The sequence below is a fragment of the Bombina bombina genome, chromosome 4 (assembly GCF_027579735.1).
Source record: "Bombina bombina isolate aBomBom1 chromosome 4, aBomBom1.pri, whole genome shotgun sequence".
In the NCBI taxonomy this organism is placed as follows: Eukaryota; Metazoa; Chordata; class Amphibia; order Anura; family Bombinatoridae; genus Bombina; species Bombina bombina.
The window spans coordinates 1,212,144,715-1,212,162,269 of NC_069502.1; positions in this window are offsets into that span (position 1 = coordinate 1,212,144,715).

Sequence of the window (17,555 nt, forward strand, 5' to 3'; positions counted from 1 at the left end):
GTTATCACTAGCTACTGTGCACTGAAAAACAGGTATTAAGTGTTATCACTAGCTACTGTGCACTGAAAAACAGGTATTAAGTGTTATCACTAGCTACTGCGCACTGATAAACAGGTATTATGTGTTATTACTAGCTACTGTGCACTGAAAAACAGGTATTATGTGTTATTACTAGCTACTGTGCACTGATAAACAGGTATTATGTGTTATTACTAGCTACTGTGCACTGAAAAACAGGTATTATGTGTTATTACTAGCTACTGTGCACTGATAAACAGGTATGAGGTGTTATCACTAGCTACAGTGCACGGAAAAACAGGTATTTATTGTTATCACTAGCTTCTGTGCACTGAAAAACAAGTATTAAGTGTTATGACTAGTTGCTGTGCACTGATAAACAGGTATTAGGTGTTATCACTAGCTACTGTGCACTGAAAAACAGGCATTAAGTGCTGTCACTAGCTACTGTGCACTGAAAAACAGGTATTAAGTGTTATCACTAGCTACTGTGCACTGAAAAACAGGTATTAGATGTTATCACTAGCTACTGTGCAGTGAACAACTGGTATTAGGTGTTATCACTAGCTACTGTGCACTGAAAAACAGGTATTAGGTGTTATCACTAGCTACTGTGCACTGAAAACGGGTATTAGGTGTTATCACTAGCTACTGTGCACTGAAAAAACATAATTTATGTAAGAACTTACCTGATAAATTCATTTCTTTCATATTAACAAGAGTCCATGAGCTAGTGACGTATGGGATATACATTCCTACCAGGAGGGGCAAAGTTTCCCAAACCTTAAAATGCCTATAAATACACCCCTCACCACACCCACAAATCAGTTTAACGAATAGCCAAGAAGTGGGGTGATAAGAAAAAAAGTGCGAAGCATATAAAATAAGGAATTGGAATAATTGTGCTTTATACAAAAAAATCATAACCACCACAAAAAAGGGTGGGCCTCATGGACTCTTGTTAATATGAAAGAAATGAATTTATCAGGTAAGTTCTTACATAAATTATGTTTTCTTTCATGTAATTAACAAGAGTCCATGAGCTAGTGACGTATGGGATAATGACTACCCAAGATGTGGATCTTTCCACACAAGAGTCACTAGAGAGGGAGGGATAAAATAAAGACAGCCAATTCCTGCTGAAAATAATCCACACCCAAAATAAAGTTTAACAAAAAACATAAGCAGAAGATTCAAACTGAAACCGCTGCCTGAAGAACTTTTCTACCAAAAACTGCTTCAGAAGAAGAAAATACATCAAAATGGTAGAATTTAGTAAAAGTATGCAAAGAGGACCAAGTTGCTGCTTTGCAGATCTGGTCAACCGAAGCTTCATTCCTAAACGCCCAGGAAGTAGATACTGACCTAGTAGAATGAGCTGTAATTCTTTGAGGCGGAATTTTACCCGACTCAACATAGGCAAGATGAATCAAAGATTTCAACCAAGATGCCAAAGAAATGGCAGAAGCTTTCTGGCCTTTCCTAGAACCGGAAAAGATAACAAATAGACTAGAAGTCTTACGGAAAGATTTCGTAGCTTCAACATAATATTTCAAAGCTCTAACAACATCCAAAGAATGCAATGATTTCTCCTTAGAATTCTTAGGATTAGGACATAATGAAGGAACCACAATTTCTCTACTAATGTTGTTGGAATTCACAACTTTAGGTAAAAATTCAAAAGAAGTTCGCAACACCGCCTTATCCTGATGAAAAATCAGAAAAGGAGACTCACACGAAAGAGCAGATAATTCAGAAACTCTTCTAGCAGAAGAGATGGCCAAAAGGAACAAAACTTTCCAAGAAAGTAATTTAATGTCCAAAGAATGCATAGGTTCAAACGGAGGAGCTTGAAGAGCTCCCAGAACCAAATTCAAACTCCAAGGAGGAGAAATTGACTTAATGACAGGTTTTATACGAACCAAAGCTTGTACAAAACAATGAATATCAGGAAGAATAGCAATCTTTCTGTGAAAAAGAACAGAAAGAGCGGAGATTTGTCCTTTCAAAGAACTTGCGGACAAACCCTTATCTAAACCATCCTGAAGAAACTGTAAAATTCTCGGTATTCTAAAAGAATGCCAAGAAAAATGATGAGAAAGACACCAAGAAATATAAGTCTTCCAGACTCTATAATATATCTCTCGAGATACAGATTTACGAGCCTGTAACATAGTATTAATCACCGAGTCAGAGAAACCTCTATGACCAAGAATCAAGCGTTCAATCTCCATACCTTTAAATTTAAGGATTTCAGATCCGGATGGAAAAAAGGACCTTGTGACAGAAGGTCTGGTCTTAACGGAAGAGTCCATGGCTGGCAAGATGCCATCCGGACAAGATCCGCATACCAAAACCTGTGAGGCCATGCCGGAGCTATTAGCAGAACAAACGAGCATTCCCTCAGAATCTTGGAGATTACTCTTGGAAGAAGAACTAGAGGCGGAAAGATATAGGCAGGATGATACTTCCAAGGAAGTGATAATGCATCCACTGCCTCCGCCTGAGGATCCCGGGATCTGGACAGATACCTGGGAAGTTTCTTGTTTAGATGAGAGGCCATCAGATCTATCTCTGGGAGCCCCCACAATTGAACAATCTGAAGAAATACCTCTGGGTGAAGAGACCATTCGCCCGGATGCAACGTTTGGCGACTGAGATAATCCGCTTCCCAATTGTCTACACCTGGGATATGAACCGCAGAGATTAGACAGGAGCTGGATTCCGCCCAAACCAAAATTCGAGATACTTCTTTCATAGCCAGAGGACTGTGAGTCCCTCCTTGATGATTGATGTATGCCACAGTTGTGACATTGTCTGTCTGAAAACAAATGAACGATTCTCTCTTCAGAAGAGGCCAAAACTGAAGAGCTCTGAAAACTGCACGGAGTTCCAAGATATTGATCGGTAATCTCACCTCCTGAGATTCCCAAACTCCTTGTGCCGTCAGAGATCCCCACACAGCTCCCCAACCTGTGAGACTTGCATCTGTTGAAATTACAGTCCAGGTCGGAAGAACAAAAGAAGCTCCCTGAATTAAACGATGGTGATCTGTCCACCATGTTAGAGAGTGCCGAACAATCGGTTTTAAAGATATTAATTGATATATCTTCGTGTAATCCCTGCACCATTGGTTCAGCATACAGAGCTGAAGAGGTCGCATGTGAAAACGAGCAAAGGGGATCGCGTCCGATGCAGCAGTCATAAGACCTAGAATTTCCATGCATAAGGCTACCGAAGGGAATGATTGAGACTGAAGGTTTCGACAGGCTGTAATCAATTTTAGACGTCTCTTGTCTGTTAAAGACAAAGTCATGGACACTGAATCTATCTGGAAACCCAGAAAGGTTACCCTTGTTTGAGGAATCAAAGAACTTTTTGGTAAATTGATCCTCCAACCATGATCTTGAAGAAACAACACAAGTCGATTCGTATGAGACTCTGCTAAATGTAAAGACGGAGCAAGTACCAAGATATCGTCCAAATAAGGAAATACCACAATACCCTGTTCTCTGATTACAGACAGAAGGGCACCGAGAATCTTTGTGAAAATTCTTGGAGCTGTAGCAAGGCCAAACGGTAGAGCCACAAATTGGTAATGCTTGTCTAGAAAAGAGAATCTCAGGAACTGATAATGATCTGGATGAATCGGAATATGCAGATATGCATCCTGTAAATCTATTGTGGACATATAATTCCCTTGCTGAACAAAAGGCAATATAGTCCTTACAGTTACCATCTTGAACGTTGGTATCCTTACATAACGATTCAATAATTTTAGATCCAGAACTGGTCTGAAGGAATTCTCCTTCTTTGGTACAATGAAGAGATTTGAATAAAACCCCATCCCCTGTTCCGGAACTGGAACTGGCATAATTACTCCAGCCAACTCTAGATCTGAAACACAATTCAGAAATGCTTGAGCTTTCACTGGATTTACTGGGACATGGGAAAGAAAAAATCTCTTTGCAGGAGGTCTCATCTTGAAACCAATTCTGTACCCTTCTGAAACAATGTTCTGAATCCAAAGATTGTGAACAGAATTGATCCAAATTTCTTTGAAAAAACGTAACCTGCCCCCTACCAGCTGAACTGGAATGAGGGCCGTACCTTCATGTGAACTTAGAAGCAGGCTTTGCCTTTCTAGCAGGCTTGGATTTATTCCAGACTGGAGATGGTTTCCAGACTGAAACTGCTCCTGAGGACGAAGGATCAGGCTTTTGTTCTTTGTTGAAACGAAAGGAACGAAAACGATTGTTAGCCCTGTTTTTACCTTTAGACTTTTTATCCTGTGGTAAAAAAGTTCCTTTCCCACCAGTAACAGTTGAAATAATAGAATCCAACTGAGAACCAAATAATTTGTTTCCCTGGAAAGAAATGGAAAGTAGAGTTGATTTAGAAGCCATATCAGCATTCCAAGTCTTAAGCCATAAAGCTCTTCTGGCTAAGATAGCCAGAGACATAAATCTAACATCAACTCTAATAATATCAAAAATGGCATCACAGATGAAATTATTAGCATGCTGGAGAAGAATAATAATATCATGAGAATCACGATTTGTTACTTGTTGCGCTAGAGTTTCCAACCAAAAAGTTGAAGCTGCAGCAACATCAGCCAATGATATAGCAGGTCTAAGAAGATTACCAGAACATAGATAAGCTTTTCTTAGAAAAGATTCAATTTTTCTATCTAAAGGATCCTTAAACGAGGTACCATCTGACGTAGGAATGGTAGTACGTTTAGCAAGGGTAGAAATAGCCCCATCAACTTTAGGGATTTTGTCCCAAAATTCTAACCTGTCAGGCGGAACAGGATATAATTGCTTAAAACGTTTAGAAGGAGTAAATGAATTACCCAATTTATCTCATTCCTTAGCAATTACTGCAGAAATAGCATTAGGAACAGGAAAGACTTCTGGAATAACCGCAGGAGCTTTAAAAACCTTATCCAAACGTATAGAATTAGTATCAAGAGGACTAGAATCCTCTATTTCTAAAGCAATTAGTACTTCTTTAAGTAAAGAGCGAATAAATTCCATCTTAAATAAATATGAAGATTTATCAGCATCAATCTCTGAGACAGAATCCTCTGAACCAGAAGAGTCCAAAGAATCAGAATGATGGTGTTCATTTAAAAATTCATCTGTAGAGAGAGAAGATTTAAAAGACTTTTTACGTTTACTAGAAGGAGAAATAACAGACAAAGCCTTCTTTATGGATTCAGAAACAAAATCTCTTATGTTATCAGGAACATTCTGCACCTTAGATGTTGAGGGAACTGCAACAGGCAATGGTACATCACTAAAGGAAATATTATCTGCTTTAACAAGTTTGTCATGACAATTATTACAAACAACAGCTGGAGGAATAGCTACCAAAAGTTTACAGCAGATACACTTAGCTTTGGTAGATCCAGCAGGCAGAGGTTTTCCTGTAGTATCTTCTGGCTCAGATGCAACGTGAGACATCTTGCAATATGTAAGAGAAAAAACAACATATAAAGCAAAATAGATCAAATTCCTTATAAGACAGTTTCAGGAATGGGAAAAAAATGCCAAACATCAAGCTTCTAGCAACCAGAAGCAAATGAAAAATGAGACTGAAATAATGTGGAGACAAAAGCGACGCCCATATTTTTTGGCGCCAAATAAGACGCCCACATTATTTGGCGCCTAAATGCTTTTGGCGCCAAAAATGACGCCACATCCGGAACGCCAACATTTTTGGCGCAAAATAACGTCAAAAATGACGCAACTTCCGGCGACACGTATGACGCCGGAAACGGAAAAGAATTTTTGCGCCAAAAAAGTCCGCGCCAAGAATGACGCAATAAAATGAAGCATTTTCAGCCCCCGCGAGCCTAACAGCCCACAGGGAAAAAAGTCAAATTTTTGAGGTAAGAAAAAATATGATAATTTAAAGCATAATCCCAAATATGAAACTGACTGTCTGGAAATAAGGAAAGTTGAACATTCTGAGTCAAGGCAAATAAATGTTTGAATACATATATTTAGAACTTTATAAATAAAGTGCCCAACCATAGCTTAGAGTGTCACAGAAAATAAGACTTACTTACCCCAGGACACTCATCTACATGTTTGTAGAAAGCCAAACCAGTACTGAAACGAGAATCAGTAGAGGAAATGGTAAATATAAGAGTATATCGTCGATCTGAAAAGGGAGGTAAGAGATGAATCTCTACGACCGATAACAGAGAACCTTATGAAATAGACCCCGTAGAAGGAGATCACTGCATTCAATAGGCAATACTCTCCACACATCCCTCTGACATTCACTGCACGCTGAGAGGAAAACCGGGCTCCAACTTGCTGCGGAGCGCATATCAACGTAGAATCTAGCACAAACTTACTTCACCACCTCCCTTGGAGGCAAAGTTTGTAAAACTGATTTGTGGGTGTGGTGAGGGGTGTATTTATAGGCATTTTAAGGTTTGGGAAACTTTGCCCCTCCTGGTAGGAATGTATATCCCATACGTCACTAGCTCATGGACTCTTGTTAATTACATGAAAGAAACAGGTATTATGTGTTATCACTAGATACTGTGCACTGAAAACAGGTATTAGGTGTTATCACTAGCTACTGTGCACTGAAAAACAGGTATTATGTGTTATCACTAGATACTGTGCACTGATAAACAGGTATTAGGTGTTATCACTAGCTACTGTGCACTGAAAAACAGGTAGGGTTATCACTAGCTACTGTGCACTGTAAAACAGGTATTATGTGTTATCACTAGCTACTGTGCACTGAAAAACAGGTAGGGTTATCACTAGTTACTGTGCACTGTAAAACAGGTATTATGTGTTATCACTAGCTACTGTGCACTAAAAAACAGGTAGGGTTATCACTAGTTACTGTGCACTGTAAAACAGGTATTAGGTGTTATCACTAGCTACTGTGCACTGAAAAACAGGTATTAGGTGTTATCACTAGCTACTGTGCACTGTAAAACAGGTATTAGGTGTTACCACTAGGTACTTTGCACTGAAAAACAGGTATTATGTGTTATCACTAGTTACTGTGCACTGATAAAGAGTTATTAAGTGTTATCATTAGCTACTGTGCACTGATAAAGAGGTATTAAGTTTTATCATTAGATACTGTTCACTGATAAACAGGTATTAAGTGTTATCATTAGTGATGTCCCGAACTGTTCGCCCGCGAATGCTTCACAGCGAACATAGCTTGTTCGCGTTCACGTTTGTGGGCGAACACATGGCGATGTTCGATCTGCCCCTATGTGTCATCATTGAGGAAACTTTGACCCTTTATGTCACAGCCGCCTGACACATTAGAGTCAATCAACATCAGATACTCCCTCACAGACCCTCCCAGCTACTCGGAATCCGCCATTTTAGACTCATAACGACCTTGCTTTCTTAATGAGAGGACGTGTTGTGTTTTTGCTCCTGATATTAATAGGAAAAACATAGCTAGGCTAGTGTATTTACAGTCCAGAAGGACTCCACTCATCTCTGCTGCAAGCACAGCACCCCAAAAAGCCCTTTTTAGGGCTATATTTCGTGCGTTTTTTTTTTCTTCTTTTTTTATTAGCATTTGCCTGGCTTTCAGGCTGTGTGTTTAAGGCTCACAGCATATGCTGTGATTACTGCCACCACTGATATCTCCCTAACAACATTAGTTTAAATTTAACTAACCAAAAAATGTAATTATTTTGCTAGTGTAATTTTTTTTCATTTTCTATCAGGCCTGTGTCACACAGCATATACTCTGGTTCATTGCTCTGTGCCAGCCAGCAGCCACCAGTGTTAATATCCGTTTATAACATTATTTTAAATTTAAAAAAATATATATATATTTTGCTAGTGTAATCTAATTACATTTACTATCAGGCCTGTGTCTGTCAGGCTCACTCAGCATTAATATACCTCATTTTTTTCAGTCTTTTGGTTAATTGGTCTGTGCCAGGCAGCCAGCCAGCACTCATATCTTCTTCACCTTAATTTTAATATATAAAAAAAAAAAGTTTAAATTTGTTTGATAGTGTAATCTAATATAATTTTCTATCCGGCCTGTGTGTTTTGCTGACATACAGAGCCTACTGCCCTCCCTAGTCTATGAGCCACGACTCATATGTGTTTAACCTTTTTTTAATTCCCCCCCCCAAAAAATAATTTAAATCATTTTTCTAGTATAATCTAATAGTATTTTCTATCAGGCGTGTGTGTATCTGACTTACAGAGCCTACTGTTTTTAATAGCTGCCCTTCCAAGGCTATCAGCCACGACTCATATGTATGTGCTTAACCTTTTTCTTTAAATTCCCCCCAAAAAAGTCTTTAAATCATTATGCTAGTGTAATCTAATTTTATTTTCTATCAGGCCTGTGTCTAACTGTCTATCTGACTTACACAGCATACTGTTGTTATAATTGCTGCCCTACGTATCAGCCAGCCAGTGCAACCACTCATAGAGTCATATGTGATTTGCACTTCTTAACATAATTTTAATATTAAAATCTAAAATTTTAAAATATTTTGCTAGTGTAATCTAACTTAATTTTCTATCAGGCCTGTGTTTTTGTCACTTACACAGCATACTGTGTTAAATTGCTGCCCTACCTACCATCCACGACTCATATCTGCCAGCCTGTGTGCCAGGCCCAACTAGCCAATTAGTGGCACCAATCATAATTCTTGTAACAGTATATAAAAAAATAAAAATCATAATTTTTTGGACTGCAAATATTCAGTCTCCTAGTGCCATTGAATTGCATTTACCTCCTGCCTGCCACTGCCAGCCTTTTGTGCCAGGCCGTCTAGCCAACTATTTACACCAATCATAATTGTTGTCACAGACAGTATAGTTACTAATTAAAATTAAAAAAATTTTGATTGTTGATCTTAATCCTCAGTTTGCTCGTGCCCTAGAATTGCACTTTTCTACTGCCTTCCAAGCCTGTGTGCCAGGCCTACTTGAAAAATATTTACACCAATCATATTTGTTGTCACAGTATTCTTAATAATTAAAAATTTAAATTTTTGGTAATAGTTGTTGTGAATCCTCAGTTTGCTGGTGCCATTGAATTGCACTTTCCTCCTGCCTTGCAGCCTGCTGTGTGCCAGGCCCACCTAGCCAATTATTGCCAGCAATCATATTTCTTTTAACAGTATTGCAAAAATTGTCAATCATCACTGTTTTGACTGTCAGTAATCAGTCTCCTAGTGTCCTTGAATTGTATCTACCTCCTGCCTGCCAGCCTTTTGTGCCAGGCCGTCTTGCCAACTATTTACACCAATCATAATTGTTGTCACAGTAAAGTTACTAATTAAAATTAAAAAAATCTTGATTGTTGATGATCTTAATCCTCAGTTTGCTCGTGCCCTAGAATTGCACTTTTCTACTGCCTTCCAAGCCTGTGTGCCAGGCCTACTTTCAAAATATTTACACCAATCATATTTGTTGTCACAGTATTCTTAGTAATTAAAAATTAAAAATTTTGGTAATAGTTGTTGTGAATCCTCAGTTTGCTGGTGCCATTGAATTGCACTTTCCTCCTGCCTTGCAGCCTGCTGTGTGCCAGGCCCACCTAGCCAATTATTGCCAGCAATCATATTTCTTTTAACAGTACAGGTGACCCTCGTTTTACAACGGTTCAATTTACACCGTTTCAGAATAACAACCTTTTTTTCCAGTCATGTGACTGCTATTGAAAAGCATTGAGAAGCAGTGCATTTATTAAAATAGCCAGTAGGTGGAGCTGTCCGCTTGTGTTGCGGCAAAGCCAAGCATGCTGAAATTAATCAGTTTAACCAGACCTGAGCTATCAAGCAGATTTCAAAGGAATAAGATCTTCCTGTCTATAATTCAGTCCAGATTGGAATGCATAGAAAGAACTGTTGCAGAAAAATGCAAGTGACGTCTGTGTTTTGTGATTATTTCATAGGTTTATAATGCTGTTTAGCAAATGTTTTTGTTCATTTAACTTAGTTTAATTATTTCTTCTGTGTTGTGTGAGTATTTTATTAGGTTTATAATGCTGTTTAGCATTTAAAGTCTTCATTTCAAAGCTTTAAAAATAATGTATTAGGTGTTACTTATGACAGTTTTGAGAGGGGCCTGGAACCTATCTCCCTCACTTCCCATTGACTTACATTATAAACTGGGTTTCAGTTTACGATGGTTTCGATTTACAACCATTCCTTCTGGAACCTAACCCCGGTGTAAACTGAGGGCTACCTGTATTGCAAAAATTGTCAATCATCACTGTTTTGACTGTCAGTATTCAGTCTCCTATTGTCCTTGAATTGCATTTACCTCCTGCCTGCCAGCCTTTTGTGCCAGGCCGTCTTGCCAACTATTTACACCAATCATAATTGTTGTCACAGTATAGTTACTAATTAAAATTAAAAAAAATTTGATTGTTGATCTTAATCCTCAATTTGCTCGTGCCATTGAATTGCCCTTTTCTACTGCCTGCCAGCCTGTGTGCCAGGCCCAACTATCCAATTAGTGCCAGCAATCATATTTATTTTAACAGTATTGCAAAATTTGTCAATCATCACTGTTTTGACTGTCAATCTGCAGTCTACTAGTGCACTCTTTGAATTGCATTTTCCTCTTGCCTGCCTGTGTGCCAGTCCCAACTAGCCAATTAGTGCCACCAATCATATTTATTGTAACAGGATTGGAATTTTTGTTAATCATAACTGTTTTGACTGTGATTCTTCAGTCTCCTAGTGCCATTGAATTGCAGTTTCCTTTCTCCCAGCGTGTGTGCCAGACAGGCCCATTTGCCAACTAGTGCCAAACAATCATATTTGTTGTCACAGTACTTGTAATATTTTAAAAAATTAACAATTTGTGATTTTTAAAACATCTGTCTTTTTTGTTGTTGTCAGTCTCACAGTGTATACTGTGCCCACTTTCACAGTGCCACCACTCAATTGGTGTAATAGTATTGTTAGTGTCCATTTAAAAAAAAATGACAGGCAGAGGCAGGCCACCCTGCAGGTTCCGTGGTCATGGTGCTGTGATTCCTTTAGACCCTACAAATATACACATTGTTCAGACGCCGGGTGCCAGGGGGGACGCAAAAACTTCTGAGGAGGACCTAGTTGAATGGCTAACACAGGACACCCAATCTTCTTCAGCTTCCGCTGCTAGTCCTCCTAACCTTGACGTACCATCTAAGTCCAGCTGTGCTTTGGGCAGGTCTCAAGTGACCAGTGCCACTCCCCCGCCTGTCGCCACCACCAACACTAGCACCACAGCCGCTAGTTATTGACACATGATTTTGAAGAAATGAGTGATGCGCAACCATCATTGACAGAGGATGTAGATAATAGTGATCAGTCTCAGTCAGGCAGCATTACCGACATGGAGGTACGGTGTGATGATGATGATGATGATGATGTTGTACCCTCTGCTTCTTCCTTTCTTGATGTTTCAGATACAAGTGAAGCGGTTGATGATGATGTGTCGGTGGATGTCACGTGGGTGCCTGCTAGAAGAGAAGAAGAAGAGGGGGAAAGTTCAGATGGGGAGACAGAGAGGAGGAGGAGATGATTTGGAAGCATGGGGAGGTCGTCTCAAGGAGCTAGTGGCACAGTCAGACAGCATGCATCGTCACCAGGGGTCAGCCAGACAGCACGCCGACGCCCATCAACGCATGCTGTTGCCACCACCAGAATGCCATCATCGCAGAGCTTAGCAGTGTGGCATTTTTTTGTGTGTCTGCCTCTGACAACAGCGATGCCATTTGCAACCTGTGCCAAAAGAAACTGAGTCGTGGAAAGTCCAACAGCCACCTAGGTACAACTGCTTTGCGAAGGCACATGGTCTCCCATCACAAAGGGCGATGGGAAGAACACATGAGTAGAAGCAGCACACAAAGTGAAAGCCGCCCTCCTCCTCCTGCTCCAGCATCTTCAGCCACGTCAACCAGTGCTGTCCTCCTTGCCCCCACTCAACCAGCCTCCACTCAGTCTTTCTTACGTAGCAGTTCCTGGTCATCTGCCCACAGTCAGGTGTCTGTCAAGGACATGTTTGAGCGTAAGAAGCCAATTTCTCAAAGTCACCCCCTTGCCCGGCGTCTGACAGCTGGCTTGTCTGAACTCTTAGCCCGCCAGCTTTTACCATACAAGCTGGTGGAGTCTGATGCTTTCAAAAAATTTGTATCTATTGGGACACCACAGTGGAAGGTACCTGGCAGAAATTTCTTTTCACAAAAGGCAATCCCAAACCTGTACTCTGTTGTGAGAAAGGAAGTTATGGCATGTCTGGCACACAGCATTGGGGCAAGGGTCCATATGACCACGGATAGCTGGTCTGCAAAGCATGGTCAGGGCAGGTATATCACCTACACTGCGCATTGGGTAAACCTGCTGACTTCTGACAAGCATGGAATGCGTGGCTCTGCAGAAGAGTTGGTGACACCGCCACGACTTGCAGGCAGGCCTGCTGCTACCTCCTCTACTCCTCCTACTCCATCCTCTTCCATAACCTCTTCCTCGGCTGAGTCCTCTTCAACTTCTGCGTCTTGCTCCACATCTATGGCACCCCCCCAGCTCCCCAGGTACTATGCTACATCCCGGGTACGGCAGTATCACGCCGTCTTGGGGTTGACTTGCCTGAAAGAGGAGAGTCACACCGCACCAGCACTCTTGACCGCCCTGAACGCACAGGTGGATCAGTGGCTGACTCCGCACCAACTGGAGATTGGCAAGGTTGTTTCTGACAATGGAAGTAATTTGGTGGCGGCATTGAAATTGGGCAAGTTGACACATGTGCCGTGCATGGCACATGTGTGTAATCTAATTGTACAACGATTTGTCCATAAGTACCCAGGCTTACAGGACGTCCTGAAGCAGGCCAGGAAGGTGTGTGGCCATTTCAGGCGTTCCTACACGGCCATGGCGCACTTGTCCGATATCCAGCGTCGAAACAACCTGCCAGTGAGGCGCTTGATTTGCAACAGCCCGACATGGTGGAATTCAACACTCCTAATGTTTGACCGCCTGCTCCAACAAGAAAAAGCTGTTAATGAGTATTTGTATGACCGGGGTGCTAGGCCAGCCTCTGGGGAGCTGGGGATATTTTTTCCAAATTACTGGACGCTCATGCGCAATGCCTGTAGGCTCATGCGTCCTTTTGAGGAGGTGACAAACCTTGTCAGTCGCACCGAAGGCACCATCAGCGACATCATACCATTTGTTTTCTTCCTGGAGCGTGCCCTGCGAAGAGTGCTGGATTAGGCAGTAGATGAGCATGAAGAGGAAGAGGAAGAGTTGTGGTGTCCATCACCCCCACAAACAGCCGAATCAGCATCGCTTGCTGGACCTGCGGCAACGCAGGAAGAGGAATGTGAGGAAGAGGAGTCAGAGGAGGAATGTGGCTTTGAGGAGGAGGAGGAGGAGGAAGACCGAGCACAACAGTCATCCCAGGGTGCTCGTTGTTGTCACCTCTCTGGTACCCGTGGTGTTGTACGTGGCTGGGGGGAAGAAGATACCATCAGTGAGATCAGTGAGGAGGAGGAACGGGACATGATTAGCTCGGCATCCAACCTTGTTCAAATGGGACTACCTAGCTTTAACTGCGGATCTCGACACTCTCAGGAGCGATGGACCCCTTGACTACTGGGTGTGCAGGCTGGACTTGTGGCCTGAGCTATCCCAATTTGCAATGGAACTTCTGGCCTGCCCTGCTTCAAGTGTCCTGTCCGAAAGGACTTTCAGTGCAGCAGGACGTTTTGTCACTGAGAAGAGAAGTCGCCTAGGTCAAAAAAGCCTTGACTATCTCACTTTTATAAAAATGAATGAGGGCTGGATCCCGAAGGGACTGACATTGGGCGATACATTTGAATAAAAAAGGCCTGATGATGAGATGAGCTGGCTTGGGCTACAACTGGTACACTGGCTGGCCTTTTGTTTTTGTTATAAAGCCGGAGGACTTGCTTGACTTATCCGCCAACAACTAGTGTTCAAGCCACAAGCTTTTAGGGCACTTTATAAATGTTTTACAAACATCAATTTTTCTGGCCGCTGCTACAGCAGTTGCTACAACAATACCCAATTTTTTCAGTCATTTGTACATTCCTAATTTTTCTGGCATCTGCTGCAGCTCTGTGGGTACAAAACTCAAATAAAAAAAATAAGGCACATAACACTAGTGATTAAACTGTTACGAATTGTACAACTTAGCACACCACTCATATCTGGTAGACCATTAAATTGAATGCAAAATGCCACAAATTTGAAGGAGGAGGACCGACCAAGCATCTTTATCCGTCTCTTGGTTGCTCTAAATTATCTCTGTGTTCCATCTATGCCATACCTGTACTCTATTGTGCAAAAGGGTGGCATATGTGGTGTTTCATGCTGATGTGCCTGTTGCGGGTCGTGGCCCATGGTATAAAAAGGCTGAAGGAGAACGACCTGTAATGGGTGCCCCATCAAATTTTTAGAAAAATGTTCCTGGTTCCTCTCAATTATCTCTGGGTTTCTAAAATGGATGCCATACCTGTACTCGCTTGTGCAAAAGGATGGCATATGTGGTGGTGTTTCCTGCAGTTGTTTCTGTTGAGGGTGCTGGACCCTCTTATAAAAAAGCTGAAGGAGAACGACCTGGAGTGGGAGTCCAAGCATGGTTTTTGGGGCTATTTCACTTTTCCAAACAATTATCTGTGGGTTTCTAAAATCAATGCCGTACCAGTACTCTATTGTTCAAAAGGATGCCCTATGTTCTCTTTCCTGCTGGTATTTTGTTTGAGGGTCCTGGACCCTCTTATAAAAAGGCCTAAGGAGAAAGAGGTGTACTGGGTGTCCACTCAATTTTTTTTTCTATTTCACATTTGACCAAAATTATCTCTGGGTTTGTAAAATCAATGCTGTACCTGTACTCTATTGTTCAAAAGGATGCCATACGTCCTCTTTCCTGCTGGTGTTTTTTTTGAGGGTCCTGGACCCTCTTATAAAAAGGCCGAAGGAGAAAGAAGTGTACTGGGTGTCCATCGAATCATTTGTTTGATTCAAATTCCCGGTTGCAACAAATTATCTCCGGGTTTCTAAAATCAATGCCTTTCCTGTAATCTAATTTTCAAAAGGATGCCATATGTCCTCTTTCCTGCTGCTGATTTTGTTGAGGGTCCTGGAGCCTCTGCTAAAAAAAGGCCTAAGGATAAATAAGTGTACTGGGTGTCTAATCAATGTTTTTTTAGATTTCACGGTTGCAACAAATTATCCCCGGGTTTCTAAAATCAATGCCTTTCCTGTATTCGATTATTCACAAGGATGCCATATGTCCTCTTTCATGCTGTTGTTTCTGTTGAGGCTCTGGGAGCCTCTTATAAAAAGGCCTAAGGATAAAGAAGTGTACTGGGTGTCCAATCAATGTTTTTTTCTATTTCCCGGTTCATATAAATGACCTCTGGGATTCTAAAATCAATGCCTTAACTGTAATCAATTGTTCACAAGGATGCCATATGTCCTCTTTCATGCTGCTGGTTTTGTTGAGGGTCCTGGAGCCTCTGCTAAAAAGGCCTAAGGATAAATAAGTGTACTGGGTGTCTAATCAATCTTTTTTTAGATTTCACGGTTGCAACAAATTATCCCCAGATTTCTAAAATCAATGCCTTTCCTGTAATCTATTATTCACAAGGATGCCATATGTCCTCTTTCATGCTGTTGTTTCTGTTGAGGCTCCGGGAGCCTCTGATAAAAAGGCCTAAGGATAAAGAAGTGTACTGGGTGTCCAATCAATGTTTTTTTCTATTTCCCGGTTCATATAAATGATCTCTGGGATTCTAAAATCAATGCCTTAACTGTAATCAATTGTTCACAAGGATGCCATATGTCCTCTTTCATGCTGTTGTTTCTGTTGAGGGTCCTGGAGCCTCTGCTAAAAAGGCCTAAGGATAAATATGTGTACTGGGTGTCTAATCAATGTTTTTTTAGATTTCCCGGTTGCAACAAATTATCTCTGGGTTTCTCAAATCAATGCCTTAAATGTAATCTATTGTTCAAAAGGATGCCATATGTCCTCTTTCCTTTTTTTTTTTTTTTTTTATTCTCTGTATTTTTGTTTATTTTAGAAAATTTAATGCACTTATAGGTTCACTAAGATTACGACTTTGCACACTTCCATTTTCCATGCAGCATTTTGACATGTTGTGTGATATGACTAGAAGAATGGTATGTTTTGAATCTGCTGAGCATAATAAAAAAAATAAAAATAATTTAACTTGAGTTAATAACTGAAGCATGACTTCAAGAGTCAGGTGTGGTCCTAGGTGGTGGTTGTTAGCAGATTCTTTTTAATGCAAATTGCAATTGCCACAGCGTGCATAAAATGTGCGTCACTAGTCTCCAAATCTTACCTTTTTTTTTCATTCAGGATTAGTTTGGTGTCCAGCGCCATATTGGAATGGCAAAATACAGGTCTTCGTACCCGTTGATATAAGGGGTGACTAGTGCTTTTCCTTCTCTTTATCAATAGTTGTGATTAACGAGTTGTCCAGTTACTATAGAACTGGTTTGATAACCCAGGGTTCTGGGGGGGTATATTGGCGGCAGCTTTGACAGCACTATCAGGCTAGAGAGGCCTCTCAGTGTCGCGGCTAGCTGTAACGCAGTCATCTGAGGAACATAGGTAAGCCGATATGAGTAAGGTATCTCCAGGCTCCTCTTGGATAGCCCCAGAAAATGTGACTATGAATCCCAAAAAGAAAATTAAATTAAGGTTGAAAACTAACTCCAAAGTAACTTGTAAGACCTGGAGCAAGTCAAACACACGTCCTACCGCAACAGCTATAGGCTCCGCCCCCCCAAATCTTACCTTTTTAATGCCAATTGATATTGCCACAGCTGGAACAACAGTAAATAACATGTGCGTCACCACAGTCTCCGAAGCTGTTCTCGGATGTATACAAAAACACTGATAAAGTATTCCTTTCGGGGCGCAAAGAGATGGCTACCGGAACACTCCAGGAACTTCCCAAGAGTCGCTGTCTTGTGTTTCTGGTGATGTTGGAGACATCTGAGTAGTGTACAGGGAGGCCCAAAATCCTCTCCATCTCTGTGCACCACAGGACAGGACGTCCTCATCCATAAGCACATTAAATTACTTGCATTTTCCTTGCTTCAAGAAGTTCAGCTTTTGTGGTGATAGTACAGAATTAAATAAACTTTGGTTTCCTACCATACTCAAGACAATCTTGTAGTTCAAGCTTCGGACTTGCTGTGGGAAACAGTGGCCTGTCCATACCAGGAAGATGATTTAGACAGAAGTAACGAGCTCTGATTGCAGGTGACACATGTTTATCGTCAATCATCAAATCGGTTGCGTGCAGAATATGGCTGATGACCCCTTATTCACATGTTTGTCCAGAGCCACAACATTTGCAAACAGCCAGAAGAAAGGTCGGTTCTCACCAGCCTTAAGTTGAGCTTCATTTACCAAATGCTGATATTCAAAAAATAGACAAACAGTGCCTTAAAAAACACATTTGCGATATGGATTCACCAGAGCAAGGTCATTGCAAGTACTTCCCACGATAAC